Source organism: Thermobia domestica, chromosome 9 (assembly GCF_964235325.1).
Source record: "Thermobia domestica chromosome 9, izTheDome1.hap1.1, whole genome shotgun sequence".
NCBI lineage: Eukaryota > Metazoa > Arthropoda > Insecta > Zygentoma > Lepismatidae > Thermobia > Thermobia domestica.
Window position 1 is genome coordinate 86,083,793 of NC_137462.1, and position 18,283 is coordinate 86,102,075.

The 18,283-nt window shown below is 37.0% G+C and overlaps 1 protein-coding gene across 1 annotated transcript in view; it reads right to left on the minus strand.

Annotated features, from left to right (window-relative positions):
- LOC145660921 (endoglucanase E-4-like) overlaps positions 1-18,283 on the minus strand; it is a 60,528-nt gene that overhangs the window by 22,639 nt on the left and 19,606 nt on the right. The window lies entirely within an intron of this gene.

Genomic DNA, 18,283 nt, shown 5'->3' on the forward strand with positions numbered 1-18,283 from the left:
GATACATTAAGAGTTGGATTACGTTTTTTAAAAAAATCGACAAAACGAAAGAAAAAGAGGGAAAAGAAAAAAACAAAGCTTAACATTGAACACATTGAAGATTCAGTACGAACTACTACATATCAATGTGGGGAAAAAAATAATTGGTTAATCATTTAAAAAAACTTTGATAGCATTTGTATGGAGTCTCTATCCCAAGAGGGAAAATTTCGACAATTTTATGAGTCCTTTTCTCACGTCGATAATAACTCCATTATCAACCCTCTTTATACACTATGATTAGCGTCCATGAGAGTAGTTAGTCGTTTGTCTTAACTACAGACAGAGATAGTTGCTTCACATTATATATATTTTTCATTTCGTCACTTGACGCACTTCGTATGAAAATTTCCAAATTTCATGAGATTTAAAAATAATGAATTTAGTTCCAAACATTGGGACATATTTCTATTATACGATAGTTCAATGGAGCTAGATTTCCGGACCTATCCTAGGTCCTGTACTTACACTACGAAATTATTAATCAAATTTCAGTTCAATTTAAGATCACTAAATTTTATTCCTGGTCTAGATCGTGGAGTCAAGAGATTCGAGTCACTGAACTGACGAATGACAAATAGTTATGTTTCCGGTCGTAGGGGAAGGATTTGGGGCACACTGTTTCATAATTCACTGATTTCGATACAGTTTCACAAAATAACTTTGGATACGGATTAGGGTTAGTTTTACGACCTGTTACTTGTTCTATTTACATGTAATATTTAACATAGTATTAAAAATTTAATAGTTACGAACATCAATAACAAATCCGTAAGATGTTATTTATTACAAGTTACGCGGTAATACTCTACAAACACAAATAGTTGGTCAGTATCGGGTGTCAGAAATCTATGGCAACCTAAAACAACCAGGGTAAATACCGAGCCCTTACATACATATTCGCTCATATATATATTCATATTACTCAATATAATAAATTTTGTTCTAATATCAATCTTAGTATTTCGTCGACACTTAACTTTCTACATAATCTTTTCATATTCAATAAGTATTCACACTTTCTTGGCTCAAAACAAAACAAAAAAACCCTGACTAACATTTTTTTTCTTTTAATAAGGTTGCAACATTGAAATGTATATATAAACCCGATAATAAATAATAATTCCATTTACTAAGATCCGCGTATAGAGAAATGGTTGATATTATTTAATAAGTTGCCACAAGAAGTGGAAATACAGCAAGTAGAACAGGCGCGTAACTTTCAAACTATGTAAGCATACATATATAAATGTATATACAGAGAAAGAAGAAAAAATCAAGATTATTCGAAATAAGTGGGCCCAAACTACTAATACATACACACCATATAACCAATCAATAGAAAGAAATCAGAAGTCAGTAATCAACGGGTATAGTTTGTACGATCGATGAACAATAATCAAGTTTCTGGGAATCTGAAATCGTAGTGTACCCTCTCGTCAGTCCCTCTCATGGTGGATTGAGTATCGTGAAAATGTTCCTGAGTGTGCTGAAATACCGGGAAATACCTCCACGAATTGTATCCCTCGATGTCTCAGTTAGTACATACGATCGAAATAAGTGATATGAACATAGTATGTTTTCATGAGTTTCAGAAATCGGGGGGAAGGTTCAAAAATTTAAAAAAAACCTTTAGAGAAGGAGTAGAAGAAAGAATAGGTAAAAAGAAAGGAGACAGAACACTACAACTACGAAAGATAAGTGGTCGAATTTATGTATACAACATACTATAACCAAATATTTTCTTTTATGGCAAAAGGGGTTCGGCTTACCAAATAAATAGCCGAAAAACAAATATCTTCAACAACGAGACGAGTCTGTGCCCTCAATGGGATTTTCAGAAAGACAAAGGCTTTAGGGAAATCCCACCACTCACCGTATCCGGTCAACGCCATTGAAGACCCCGGCCATGCCGGAAGGTTAGAGAAGGTCCTTAATTTGGAATTTCAAAAAGAAAAAAAATCATCCGACCTCTCAGAAACTAAGAAAGTCCAGAATAGTAATGAAACTAGAGTAATAGCAAAGACATCCCTAACTAGTAAATTGCCAAAATAAAACAAATTAAACTGAATTTTGGATCGGTGATTTCAGTGACCAAACATCACCGATGGCTACCCTGCGCAGACATGCCAAGGTCTGGGACGTCGTTAATTTCCATCATCATCTAATTAAACTGAGAAAAGAAACGAAAATACTTAAGAGGACTAGGGGTCGACGTCCGGGTACGCAATGGACCTAAAAATTTTTAGTAGCGGTTAATTTAATTTGATTTGCCCCGTCTGTCCTATTGGCTATATGAACACTGTATGGTAAATAATGTAAGCAGCGTAGAGAAAAAAATCTCGGAGAGTCGATGAATGTTAAAGGTACAACTGACCAAACCTGTACTTTCCGATGATCACAAGATATAGCAGTTATTTATATTAATTTTCATTTCCGTAAACCTTCAAAGGTAATTCCTACAGGATGCTATCCTATCTGATGAAAGGCTTAAGAACCAGGGCTGTTAATATGAGGTACTTAAATGTGAAGTAACATATAATTCCCGACTACACATTACTATCCAATAGCAAACTCGGTTGGATGAATATATCGGTGTAGAAGTCCAAACGCGAGAGATTTTCAATAAACATATCCCTTTCCGGATCCTGGCTTTTTGGGCTATTTTTTAGACTTTCAGTGAAGCAGCTACTGTGTCGTCACTATTTATCCTAGCATCATGGTTCATACCTCATTCTCTTCAGAATAGAGCTGGCTTTCAAATGGTACCATGCCCATACCATATACCAGAAGCGGGGAAAATGTCAAAGTGAAAGTTTCGGAGGGAAATTTTTTTCTCGAACTTTGGCCCACCCTGGACATCCCTGTGTGAACGTAGCCATCTAAAAAAATCTGAGAAATAGTACTTGGTATACTGAACGTATGTGCCAAATTTCAAGTTTCTATCTTGAATAGTAAGGGAGGGAGAAATTTTATCAAAATTTCCCACAATGCCCCAAATTACCACAAAACACTATGATCTCAGGGGGAAAAAATTCCTGAGACATCCCTAATTACCCTAGGGTCATATGTCGCCCATATTCTCTTCTGAATAGAACTGCCTTTCAGGCGGTACCATTCATATGTCTCCATCATGTATTTAAGGCGGGGGAAATTGCAGAAAAAAGGGATTTTTTGTCTAAATTTCCCTTTTTTCAACTTTTAGCCCCTCTGGACCCCCCTGTTTTAACGCAGAAATCTGAAAAAATCCGTTAAATACCACTCGGTGGACTGAATGTTTGTGCACAATTTCAATCTTCTAGGTGCAAAAATAGACCCGCCAGAAAAAAATCAGAAATTTCCCCATGTTACCCTATACTGAAGTATATTTTGAAAAAAAATCACTGAGACGTCCCTAATTACCCTAGAATAATAATTCGAAGGTCATTCTCTTCAGAATGGAACTGCTTTTCAGACGGTATGACTCAAGTGTTCCCATCATGTATGTGAGGCGGGAAAATGACGAAAAGCGGGATTTTGGGGGTAAAAATATTCCTTTTTTCACCCCTTTGCCCCTCTGGTTCCCCCCTGTCTTAGCACTGACATCGGAACAAAAAATCTGGTAAATACTACTCGGTGTACTGAATGTTTGTGCAAAATTTCAATCTTCTACGTAGAAAAATAAGCCCGCCAAATATATTGAACATACGCTTAGAAAATGAGAAAAGCAATTTTTGACTTATGACGTCATCACCTCCTATGTCTGGACGCAGGACGGTCTGAAACCATACGTAATGTCCTCTACAAGGCCTCTGGACTTGGAAAACAAAAAAAAACGGACGAAAAAGCTCAAACAGAAGAGAAATAACGCAATATACCATGAAAAATGCGTATGGTACAAATTGTACCATAGGATCCGGAAGGGGATATTCATATTCTCAATATATAATATACACCGGGGCTATTCATTTAAGTACAGGTGTCCTATCATCTCATTCATATTTTATATCACAATTGTATTATTATTAGTTCATTACATTTATTCATTATTTACTCATTTTCACGCGAAGTAATATTTTAGGGACACCCTATTACATACATTTGCACGCAGGCCATACACATATTACATTATGCACTAATAAATCTATAATTATCACAATCCGTCACGCTTAAACTACTACACGATAACATTCATCGAACCACGGACTCTTTGTTCCGAAGCACCCAATTATATTTACTTCGCAGTTTTGTAAAAAAAAAAATTCATACGTGCATTCACTGAAAGTTAAATTGTCAACGATGATTCTATTTCTGATTTGCTGATAAAACTAAAGCAACAATGGAATATCTACAGCAACGGGAAAAGAGAATTTAATTTTGCATTTTGAAACAAACAGTAACACCATGTAGGCTTACTTCTATTAAGAAAATAGGCATTCTTGGTTTCAGTGGATATTTCGGTTTCTAATTGAGGTAACGAGCTGTAATTTTCAATACTACGAGATCTCATGTTATGTCATTGAAACGTACACTCATATGAACCGAAAACCATGTCTACTGGATGTAATTTAGAAATAAGGGGCCGAAATCAAACAACCTAAATCGCTAACTCATGCAATGACGTGATGTCAACAAACAATTAATTACCGAAAACGAACACGATGGCGCTGTGGTAGAGAAATAATTTACTGTGTAATAAAATATACCCTTACACATATTAATCAGAACTATAATATTTACTCTTGTTTTGTATACTTCGAGTTAGACAAATGGTACTAAATTAATGCATGTTAAACACTGTCCTTACAGTAAAAAAGCACGCATTCACATACACACACCACTAACTAAACACACACACACACTACTATAAATACTACACACACCACTATAAATACTACACATAAATACTACTAACTAAACAAGCACCATTTATTATAGGCATGTTAAAGACAAGTACCTCTAAACACATTACTCCTTGTCGGTATATAAAGTTGGCTCTATTGAACTTTAGGGGGACAAAATGAGAAGAGTAATCCTAGGTCCAATTGACCTGGCCAAATACGAGGGTAAGTCAACTGAAAACCATAAAAGTAGAAATAAAAATCCGCATATGGCGCCAGTGAGCTGTAACTTGGCATGCCTGCTTACGATAGTATGCCGGATGTCTCCTAGGTGGCAGCAGCCGGCAGATGCACAAACAACGGCGCAACAACAGTTCCAAAATTGCAGCCCCACTACCCACATGCACCAGCGAGGAGCAGCGTTATGTGATTCGGTTTTTGCGAAGTGAAGGTGTGAAACCGATTGACATTTTTAGGCGAATGAAGGTTCAGTATGGAGATGCGTGTTTGTCACAGCCACAAATCTATGAATGGTGCCGGAAATTTGCAAATGGTGTTACGTCTGTGGCCGATGCTCCACGCCCCGGCCAGGCTCGGCGCGTAGTGACTCCAGAGACCATTGCAGCCGTTGAAGCCATCGTTTTGGAAAACCGCCGTGTGACAATAGACGAAATTGCAGCATGTTTACACATGAGTCATGGATCGGCACATCATATTGTGAATGATGTTCTCCAGTTTCATAAGGTTTCTGCAAGATGGGTGCCCCGACAACTGACGCCTGAACTGAAACAGCGACGTGTTGATGCGTGCGAAGACCTTTTGTGGCGTGCTGAACTTGACGGTAATGCCTTCCTGTCACGAATCGTCACTGGTGACGAAACATGGGTGCATTACCATCAGCCTGAAACAAAGTGAGCGAGCAAGGAGTGGCTCAGGGCGGCAGGAAGCAATGGGCGGCAGGAAGTTCCACTTCGATGAAGAGGTACGCAACGCGGTGCACGAGTGGTTGCGCCGTCGCCCAAAATACTTTTTTCTGCAGGTATTCTGGAAGCGCTGGCGGACTTGCATTGAACGAGGAGGGGACTATGTTGAAAAGTGATTTACTTCTGTACCCTGTGTGACCAATAAATAATATTTAAAAAAATAATTATGGTTTTCATTTGACTCCCCCTCGAATTTAAAACATGTTTACTGGAGTTTGAAGCCCTGGGGGCACCTTAACAAAATTTATTGAGGGACCTTTCCCCTGAGAGGGGAAAAGGACCTAAAACAAACAATAACTAACCCATTCCCCGCTACAACTGGTTCAATTCGGAAATTGAATAGGAGCCACTTTTTGTTAGATTAAGCTGCCATTATGATGATTATATTACAACTATGAACTATTACTGTGTACATGCAGTTATTGATTAATTAAAAAAAGATATCACATCTACCGAATACACGAACAAAATGCACTAAAAAGGACGTATTGTCCCTAATCCCTAACTGAATTTGAAAAGATCAAAAAATCACTCTCCTATACTGTCTATACTATCTAGGCAGCAACATGGCGTCCTGTAAACCGGAATCTGATATATCACTGGATTGCCGCTTCTTTACCAAAAATTGAGGATTTCCGGGCTCCTATGCCGTTGTCAGTGTTTAACTATTAAATCGGAGTAGATTTTACCTGGAATTTCTTTGGAAATTTGAGTCCTTCCCAAAAGATATGCGGCACGAAAATCACAAGCTGCGCCTCCTTAGACGTTTCGATGAGAATGATAACATTGCGCCGAAAACGACAGGGATAGGAGGATTCCTCCAATCAGGGCGAAATCTTTCAGCCGCGGAAATTACAAAGCAAATAGAAATTTGTGAAATCCAGATATAACCGGATCTGAAAGTGACTATGGACTAGTGAGAGGGGGTGAGGGAAGATTTAGTTACCTGGTCAAATTCTACATTGGTCTGAAATTAAGAAATTTATATCTAATGGCGGAACTATGTTTCGGTATGACGTCAGAATGGTAAACCTTGTAACTATTCAACTTATATATGCGAAAATGAGATTTACAATTAATCAAAATATAAATAAATATGTTATTCAGTGAAAATATGATTCCTAATGAGACCTTTCGATTCATTACATTTAATTTGAAGTAAAGAGAATAAATACATCGTGTAATTAAACCGAAATCGAATTTTAAAAATTTTTACTAGGTACAAGGTGAGAAAAAAGTTGTCATTGCTCTCAACTGTAATGGTACATTACAATATTTATTTCAATATGCTGATGACACCGCTTTTTTAGCCTTAGGAAATACTATCCACCAGATCAATCACGCCCTACAGGAAGCCATTAATCGGTTCACTCATTGGTGTCGGAAGTGGAGTCTTTCAATAAACACCGCAAAAACACAGGCCATTACTTTTATACGCCCTCGAAAACGCCCAGAGTTCACCGAAATCCGTCACTGTTCTCACTCACAGTTAATGATACTCCAATTGTTCCAACTCTAACAGTTACCTATCTGGGCATCCTTTATGATTCACACCTGACCTTGAAACCTCACCTAAACAAAGTAGCTGTCAAAGCATATCAACGCCTAAACATTCTAAAGCGCCTAACTGGCAAGCCTAGGGCCTACAAGCTAAAACAATTCTTAACACATACAAAGGCTTTATGCGTCCAGTATTTACATACGGTTTTACCGTCTGAGTTTCCGCCCTTCCTACTTACTACGAAAAGTTACGTGTCCTTGAACGTCACGCATTCCGCATCGCACACCATATCCAGTTACCCAGTCCAACCCGCAACTTATATAATCTCATCAGATTCCCCGACATCACGTTTCATCTTGAATCCCTTCGATAGAAGTATATCACAGTCCGATATACTTCTCATCAGCCCTTACTCCTCGATACTATGTACTATCGTGCTCTCCATCCTGTTCGTCCTCGCTAAGCCTACTCCCCACTCAGTCTGCTATTCACTCTCTACTGCTATACACTGCCACCTGACCACCCAGATTTACTCTTACTCGACGACTATCAAATTCATGTACATCTACCTCACGTATTTCCATCATTTTTGCATAGTAAGTCCTTCTGTCTCTATCAGGGCTCCTTATGTCCTCATCAGCATTGAGCAACCCTTAGGCAAAACATTTCCTGCTAACATTTCCTGCTGTCTGTGTTGCTAACATTTCCTGTGTTGTCCTGTGTATTGCACTTCGCTCCATCACTCACCTTCATTATTTCCTAATCCGTAGCTGAACATTTAAGGATCTCAATACCATCAACATTTCATATTTGTATTTCGAAATTCGTTTTAGGTGTATGCAAATATCTATCTTCTTACATGTTACAATCAATATATCTCTATTTTTCTTTTATATATTTTTTCTTTTCTATGGTTACTTTCTTCATATTTTCATTTCTTTATCTAGGTTCATTTCATTCCTAACTAATAACTTACTATTTTAATAATATATAACTGTTTATCTTACCACAATTTTATGATTATGATCTCAAGGATGATAATGTCCAGGTTTGTGATAATAATAAATAAATAACAATAATATACAAAATCACTTAGCCCATCTATCTGATAATCCTTAAGCCCTATCCCATAAACTCCTCCACCTAGAAGAGGGTGTATCCCTCTAAGAGAATGCTAGCCCCTGGCTAGCAAAAGAAACTTGATGCTGAATTAACACACAAGTATCACGCTAAAGTGGCAGTCATTTTGTGTTGTTTCAACACCTCATTTTTTACAGTGTAGGTATAAAGGCAGCACAAGGAAGCTTACATCTTTTAAGTTTATTTCAGGTCAAATTTTTATATTCCTCATCATTTATAAGGAATTTAATGTTCAAAATTGATAGGGAAAAATATTAATCTCAAAGGAATTCAGAGCTAAATATCTCTCAACAAATGCGTTATATGAAAAATGTGAATTATATGGTGGAACAATTTTTCATATAGATCATATAGATTATTTTCTTAGCCCAAAAAGTCTAACTTACCTGAACTACTGCAAAACTATTTGGAATTATACCCATGGATGGATAAATTGCACTTTACAAAACATCACAGTAAATTTGATATTTCATCCGTCTCCAAGCATGTTCGGTAATGTGTTCAGTGTAACGTTCCTCTTTGAGCGTTACATTTTCCCAAAGAGATTATTTTATAGAATCATTAATTAACTCTTAGTTAGTGTTATTTATTTCTCTTTTATTTTGCTCTCAATACTCGACCCTCCTGAAGGATTCAAGATGGTCGACAATTAGACTGGCATGTGTAGTTAAAGTATGCTACGTCTATGACCTGCATCGAGTGGATATTTCTCAATCCCGATAGATGGCGCTAGTTGCTTGAGAAAACCGGAGATTTTGTATTTCGTTTAAGATTGAGTAATCTGTTGTGGGTATACATAATTATATAACACTTTATAGAATTTTGTCTTTAGTTTCGTTATATTTTAGTAAATGTTATAATCTTCGTTTAAGTTTGCGAAGTGTTGCGTAATTAGGAGAGGCCAATCAGGGAACGAGCGGGATCCCTGAGCGCGTTCTCCTTTGTTTTACCTCTCTGTACTACTAAAAAACATGGCGTCGAGAGAAAGTGGATTGTGCTCCGTTCCGTCTTCTGAATACGAAGTTTCTTCATATCTACGCAAAAATGTGCCTAGTTTCTATCAAAAATTCTCTGTAGGAGACGGTGTAGTGGAGTGACGTTGCGAAATTCGTGTAATATGTGATAAACGATAATAGATCATCTGAAATTCTGTCCGTGTCTTCCCCTGTTACTATTGGGACTTACTTGCTGTTTCCGACTGTTCATCATGATATTGTTGGGGTGAACTTATGGCAGTTGCATCAGAAGCCACCTTTCTGATTTAGTTCCAGCTCGGCCCTGCTGCATTTCCTTGGATTGACTGTCTGTGATGTCGATGTGGACAGAGTGCTACAGCGACTTATACGGTTCACTTACGTCTATCTAGTGGAACTTGAGGATGTGCTTCTAGTTTGCTCTCAACTTAAAAGGGTCGCCATTTGATAAATCTGTACCTTTGGCTGAAGTTTGTGATCACCTCATATCGAGCTACCTGAAGGATCGTTGGAGATCGGTTGCTGCCAAGATGCTGCCCGAAGCTGTGCCCTTGGAACTAGTCCGTGGTGCTGATATTGTTTACCAGTGGGTATTTTGTAAGTAGCTGTCGGACGAGCCTTGATCGCCGCCTCCAAGTAACTCTTGTCATTATTATCTTTCCGACTCCATCTATTGAAGAAGTGAACATCGTTCCGGGAACTGTAAGAGAATTTTGTCAATAATTCATATAACTCATTCAATTGTTTGTCTGTTCGTAATTAGCTGGTACAATAATATCAATATCGTGTGTTTACTCTGTTGTTTCAAGTCACTTTATTTAGTAAAGGGACAATATATCACTCCTCAATTCTTTTGCTACTTACTGAATTCACTCAATATATAACTTTATTCTACAATGTCTACAATACGTATTGTCTATTATCGTAACTTTCGCTTGTAACATGTCTGAGTAGACAGAAGTGAGTTCTCCATCCGGTAAGTCAATTCATACGCCGACGGGGTAGTCCGATGTCAACACCATTTCCATCTTGCGTTAAGTGAAATTTGTCTCTTGAGTTGCGCAGATGTATAATGTATTACTCGTTTACAGCTAGCTCATGTTCGTCCCAGTATTGGGCACTCCGTATTGTTTACTGTAACCTATAGTTCATAGTCTAAATTGTTAAGTCGCTACGCAAGGAAAAGATTTATGTAAATCCTCGCATTGTTTCCATGTTTTATCTTTAATTATAAAGCTGCTTAAATAGTCCAGTTGGTCGCGTCGAAGACGGTGGGCATTGTATTCACGCCTAGATGTGATGGTGTCAGGGGTAGAGTTCAGATTCCTGGCTGGTCTGGTACTTTCTAAATGTTTCTACCATATATATTATTATCGCCGCTGTTTAGTTGTAAGCTAAGTCGAGGGATAGCTCCCTCTTAACAGTTGGTTGCGGAAGAGTAGTGGAAACGTTATGCTTTGGAGAGGAAGGTTAATCGACGCAGTCGCGTACTTACTCCCTCTGTGATGAGATGTTCTGTAAACAGTAACGTAATTTGTAATCTCCCTTCACTCGTTATGATGTAGCCTACTAAAGATTCTGTCTCAAATGCTTGGTCGAGGAATATAAACAACTGTTTAATTGTTACTAAGATAATGTCTAAACGCTGTTGTTACTAGCTACTTAGTTGCGTTGATGTGAGAAGTTTTCCTAAAATTTTCAAGAGACTGAAGTACATATATATGATGATTTTTTTAAACTATGGTTATTGTGTCTAGCTGTTTATGATCGCTAACATTGATATAATTCTTACCATTATCTGCTGTTCGCGAAAGAGTTAAATAAATATAATATGCAAAGTATGTGGTGTTGTTTTGAAATGGATTTTTTTTCCTTCTCATGGTACCGATAATACCATTAGTGTGCAAGAGTCTGGAATTAAGTAGCGTTGTGCTTACTGGTCCATAATCGTAGTTCAGGGAAGGAAGTAGTTTCGGCGACCCACTTGATTTTTTCTCTTTCTTTCTTTCTTTCTTTCTTTCTTTCTTTTCCTTTCCCCAATATAATATTAGCTACGAATGAAAGTGTAAACAATTAGTGTTAACTTGTACGTTACAGAGTTAGCTCTTCAGCCACAAGATTTTAAGGTAGTTACAAGTTTGGCTTTCCAGTTTAGAGTAAATGGCATTCTCAAGTTTAGCGATCCAGCACAGGATCGTCTCAAGTTTGGCTTTCCAGCCATAGGATTTAAACAGTGAAAGGTAACGAACAGTGACGTTACATCAGATCGCCAATATCACTATAAGAGTCTAGAGAATACTTATGTGTCTCTCATTGAAACAGACAGTTCCATGGCAGTTTCCACAAATCTCTGAGTATTTAATACCTATTGGTCTGCATTCAAATAAGCCTCCATCTTACAATTACAACTGACGAAGTAAAGATTATTTGGAGTTGGTGAAGGAGGTGAGAAATATAGAGCTGTATTTCCTGCTGCTGTAGTAACATCTATACTTGATTATTTTCATTCTTAGTTAATAAATGGTAGGTATTCAATGTAGCCGAGTATTACTGCTAAAATAGAGTGCACACTTGCATGCAATAACATGTTTACTGATACAGAAATATGAAATGTGTGATATTTTCCAACGCTGTAAAGAGCCTAATATAGAGTCAATAGCTAATATCAGAGAAGGAAATCACATTTGGTTCGTAGATCACATTTGGTTAAGCAAAATCACATTTGGTTCGTAGATACTACTGAACAATTACCAAGTTGCAATTGCTGTCAATATAGACTTGTTATCGTTGAATATTGTAGTAGTTTTGCAATATTAGAATCATTGAATCATCAGTAATCAAAAATCATTTGTAAATCACCATTTGTAGTGGGAGAAATTATACTTCCTTTTCTTAAAGTATGGTTATGTTATGTAGAAAAATGCGTTCACGACCAAGCTTCTTACTTCCCTAGTAAATATTTCGACATTTTTATAGCTTAAAAATTCAATATGTCTCCACTTATCCTTACAATCCATCATCTAATTATTCGGAACGTACTAATCGTTTGTTAAAAGGGGTTCATAAAGGTTACATTAGCTATAGCCAGAGGAATTGTGCATAATTAATACCTTATTCAGAAAGAAATATAGAGTTTTCTCCCTATGAATTAGATTTTGGACGTAAAACGTACAATCCAATATATGCTAGACGGATTGTTGACTTAAATATTTTAGATTATGACATTGAGTAGAAAAAATAAAATTTTAGTAAAATATACAGAAAGCTTCAAAAAGACATTAGAAATCCTATTCTCGTAAACATCTTCCAGTTACTTTAGAAATAAGTAATGAAATACTTGTTAGAAACTTCAATAAAATATTAGTATATAGAGAGACATTTTAATCCCAGGCTTGGGCATTTTGCGGTGTCATGTTAGTGTCAATGTATATTCCTGGGAGAAATAGTAATTTTAATAATGATAGTAATGATAAAATAGTAATTAAGAGTTCATATCTAATGAAAGTATGGTATTTTGATTGTATTTTATGTAGAAAGATACATATTACTTGTGTGTTATGTATATTTAGAACATGTGTATTTGTCGTTCTATATTTTATTCGTGTACGAACTGTCCGTAAAAGAGTTGTTGGTTCATGTTGTGGATATCGACACAATTGTTAAAGATGACCATCTTTTGTAACAATTTCTTACAACAGCAACCTTCATATTGCCATATGTAACTGCGTCATATGTAATATCATCCCTACTGTCATTGTATGTTTCGTCACTTGTAATTCGTTTAGGTGTGAAGTAACTGAAGCTGATCTTCGGTTTCTAAAAAATGAAAATAAATGGGGGCGTACTGTAGTCCAACATTATCAGTAACGTAAACTTTATTATCCTTTGTTCATTTACAATTTATTTTGTCACATGTACAGATTGTTTCAAAATTATTTGCCTAAACCGGAGAAATTTATTGTAGCCAAAAAATTTAAACTGAAAAACAACAGTTCTTGCTAGAAAAACTTATATTGCTGTCTGTAAAGGTGATGTGCTTCAATAATGGCCACTAGTTGGCACCCACTCTTTGGAATATCAAGCTTGCTAGGACTTTTGCAGGGGCGTCAACAGATGGAATGAGTTGTACCTGTGAGACAATTGTAAATACTGACAAGTGAATGTATCCTAAGGCATTTCTTGTTAATTTCTCGAAAGATTAACATAGAAAAATATAATTTATGCTACGAATTAATTTGGCGTACTGAAATGTAATCTAATTGGCAGTCAACAAAAATCCAAATGTGCTCCTTCTTTGCATTCCAGTTGTTGGCATTTAAATTAGAAGAGAATGAGTAATGAATGAAAACTGTTGAAAGTTTGATTGTGTGTTGTTTCTTGTAAGTATTAATGCTAGCAAAGGAGATACCATTTGCACCATGTTCGTATGTGTCAGTGGTGATATGTGTGGGGGAGCTCTCTCGTGGCTAAGCGGTTAGCGTACGGGCCTTTGGCGTGGGAGACCCGGGTTCGATTCCCGGCAGGAGCTCATGTGGTTAGGATTCCACGTTAATCAGTAGGTCCACGTCTCATATAGCCTCGCTGCTGAACGGGACGCTAAACTAAAATGAAACAAATGTGTGGGGTAAGTAACATTAAGCTATATTTGACCTTTTTATTTTAAATTGATTCATATTCCACATTTTATTGTCTTAATCATATATATTGCATTATTGTGGTGCTCTTCACATTTCTTCAATATCATTTGAGTAGTAGAAACGAAATTTCATATATTCATTACATATTTCTCTAATTTAAGTTAGAAAAATATTGATTTCAAGTAGCTCACTCTTATAGAATACTTTGGTTTCCAGTGGTCTGCACATAATTTTATTAGAAATATTTCAACTTGTTTTTGTTACACATGCATGTCGTTTCATAATTTTATATTACTTTTTGATATCTTTTAGAGAAAATACTTTTAATAAATTGCCACATGTTAAAGGAAAAATTGTCATTTTACAGATAATAACTACAACTTTTGAATATCTCGTGCATCTATGTCATCCTGTATGTTTGCCATCTCCTTTTAACACGAACAGTAGTCGGCCGTCTTGGATATATTCCACCCTCCCCGATACCTTCTTTCTGCTTCTTTGATGTCTTGATGAAAGCTCTCTCCCATCTCTTCACTAACAGCCCTAAGATTTTTCGGAAAATGATCGAGATGAAAAATGAAGTGCAGTTTCAGAATAATTTTACAACCCAAGTCTTTCATGGGATCCAACATCGTTTTCGCTATTGTTTCACACTGTTCATCCTTGACTTTCCTAATTGAATTCCATGCACCATGCTCTATGGCATTCACCGTCTCTTCATAATTTCGGTCTTTCAGAAGTTTCCTAACTTGTGGTTCGTCAAAAATGGCTTACTTGACCTTTGTGTCCGATAAATGCGGAACATTGTTTGCAATGTATTGAAAACAGGGGATATCTTTGTTGAAGGCCTTCATAAACTGCTTCATGATTCTCAGTTTGATGTGTAGCGATGGCAGAACATCTATTTAGGATCAACTAAGACAGCATTTGTAACATTTCTCACATCCTGTGTCAACACTTGTTTCTCCGGCCAGGCAGATGTAAACTAGTGTTTGTTCCTAGCCCTGCTGTCCCATTCATATAAATGGCGAGGAAATTTAATGTAAACGAGGTTGGATAAGTTTAATTTGTTCGGATACTACGAACTACAGAAACGCTGGATCTAGCGAGTGAAAAGTTAAATTGACAATACTGCATTTCACATGGTAACAGTTCTAACAATAGACTGATACCGGACGAATTGGATGGATGGGGCAAATTTGATGGTTGAGGAGTTTGGATTGACACATATGCTCAATAATAATAAAGCAAACCGTGGCCATACTAGTAACTGGCGATTCGCTGTTATTGCAAAGTAGTACTCATATCCGCAAAGGCAAGTTTGGAGACAGTAAATGGAGATTATTACCAAAACTAGACTTGATACAAGAAAACTAATTACAGTCCTGAAATCAGCAGACCTTATTTTAGTTAAAATTACTTATTAGATGTTTTGCCGCAAAAATCGTGCTGGGTAGTGTTATTTATTAATCAATTCCATGTATTCCTCAAAGCTGGAAAATGTATACTAATTTCGCACTATTAACTTTATAAAACAAATCTGCTATTGTAGAGGACTCGAGTTAATAGCTCCCTCATAATTAATTCAACTGATGAGGTGAAAGGAAAGGAAAACCTGTTGAAATTGTTCATAGTTTCGGTCAAATTTGTTGTTTCTGTCATAGTACTATTTTGTCAGAAATTATATGAAATAAAGATACTTAGTTGGTGTGCTATTATATATCATTTGGAAATTATCTATGGTACATATTATAACAGATGACAAGAGTAAATTTTGACGTCTCCATAGTAACTGTATATTGATTGTGTTCTTGATACAGCTCTAAGTTAATATATAGAATATAAAGTAGTTTATATACGAATATACTTAGACTGCGCGGAAGAAACACTGTAAGTCAGAATTTTGCCCAAGTGAGATAAGTCAAAATTGGAGATCTATGCATCATACTCCACCTCCGGTTAACTTGGTATAAGTCAATTCTAAACGTGAGTTGAATAATCGCGTCTTGGTACTGTTAATGTAAGTGATTCATACTTATGCTTGGTAAAATAAAACAATCGTCTCCTGAAAACCTGTGATTTTTCACTTGTACTGTGTCTCCTGCGCAATCTATATATAGTATAATAGATTACTGTATTTTGAGTAATGCCTAACATTTTACTTCAACAGATATTTAGATAGAGTGAATACTAGTTCCTGTGTAGTTTCTTGAACCGTTTATGATATACCTCATAGTTTTCAAGCTAGGACAGTTCTACAGCTCTGATGCGATTTGGAACGGAGTCACAGAAATCGTCATATAGGCAGCAAAGGGAATGTTGTACCATTCTATGCACAACATAGTTCAGTACATCACATGCAGTCTTCCGTGAGAGAAAGTGGAGGCAGAAATTGCTCTTTTTGGAAATTAGAGAGATCATCCATTTTACACTGCTACCGTCTGCTCAATACATTGTTCACTGACGTTCTAATGCTCCTCACGTAGTACGGAATTCGCTGTAACACACCATCACTAACAGCATGGCCCTGCGTTTGTCGCGTAACAGTTGCCAAAACAGACATCTGGCGTGTTTTGCAATTCCAGGTGTTTCTATTAAATTGGTAAGATATGCTGTGCCTTTGTCACGGAAGAGAACAGCTCAGAATTTTATCTATATTATTTGTGTTCAATATTTCCTGCCGAAGTAACTTAACTTGACACTAGCTCTCCTGACAAGAAAATGCTGTCTATATTACTGCCTTAACTGGTGTTAAGTTAGTTCGACAGAAAATACTGAACACGTGCGATACAGACTAAATCCTGACTGTCCTCGTCCGTGACAGGCACAGCCAACGGAATTATCTCCTTCGAAATCGTCCATATACACCACATTAAGATCGGGGAGCTTTCCCAGTAACGTTCCAAACTCTTGCTTGAATTTATGGGCACTTGTGTGCTGTTTGGTGTGTGCTGATAGCCAAAAGTAAAAACCTTGACGGAGTCAACAACCATGTTGGAAGACTACAAACATGCAACAAGCCAAGAGATGGCCATACACATTTATCTGCAGTAAGGCTCTCGTAAACACAAATTACCATAAGCGTCAGGCTCGTGGACGTGCTGCATACCAATCGTAAAGCATGTCACCACTCAAAGAAAAGGTGCAAATGTGAGCGGAAATATAACACACATGACATGTATACAAGGGAGAATTCTCGCGTGTCAACAGGCTAACGATGGTTCTTTTGCTTCAACACAAATGATATGAACGTGGTTAGACCGAAAAGTACCAGTATCTATCCGAGTTCCCAGATGATGTAGTGTCAAATTGCTTCAACAGAGAAGAACGGGCTGATGAACAAACAATACGATCATAGTCTATTTTGAACTGAATCAGACTACGATATAATCGCAAGAAAACAATACAATGAGTATCCGAGATGCGCTAAGAACATACTCGAAGCAAGTTCAAGATCGGAGACAAGAGCATTTAAGATTCCGAATGTGTGATCCCCACGTTAAGCGATGCTCAAAACTCAAACCCAAGAATCGGATTGTGTCAAAAAAAAAAAAAAAAAAAAAAATAGAGACGAACACCACTCAGATACAAATCCGGATCAACATGGAAAGTTCGTTGGCTTCAGTAGTGTACAAACTAAACATATTGATTAGAGAATACTGTTGGTTTCTTACTATTCAATTCAATCACTAACCACGAAAGCTAGAAACCACTTATTAATAAAACAATTTCTATCGTTATTCATGGCTATTTCTTATTATTCAGGGAGCATCTCGATACCTTTGCGGTAAAATTTCACCTGTTTCTGAGGAAGAATTAATAAAGGCAATTGTCGTCCGCAAAGGATAGTTTATCCATTGCGTTTGGCAATGCACGGGACAGACAATAGTTTGAAGGCGCGAGATCTAATGTGAAAAGACCTTCATTTTTCGCTTTTGAGGGCTTGTTTTCGTTATGGTTCCAATGGAAGGTTTTGGGTTGTCGACCTGGGAATCATTGCACCGGATCCTCGTGGTTGTTTCTCTGCAACAGTTCTCTGAAGTTTACGCAGTTGTGTGGACAATAATATCTTGCGTGAATATAGATAATCTTTTATACAAGGTGTCCCTTTTCTGTACGGTCATTATTTCTTGGGTGTGCTGTTGACGTAGATGCATCTTTAGGCCCCTATTCGACACCCGAGAAAATT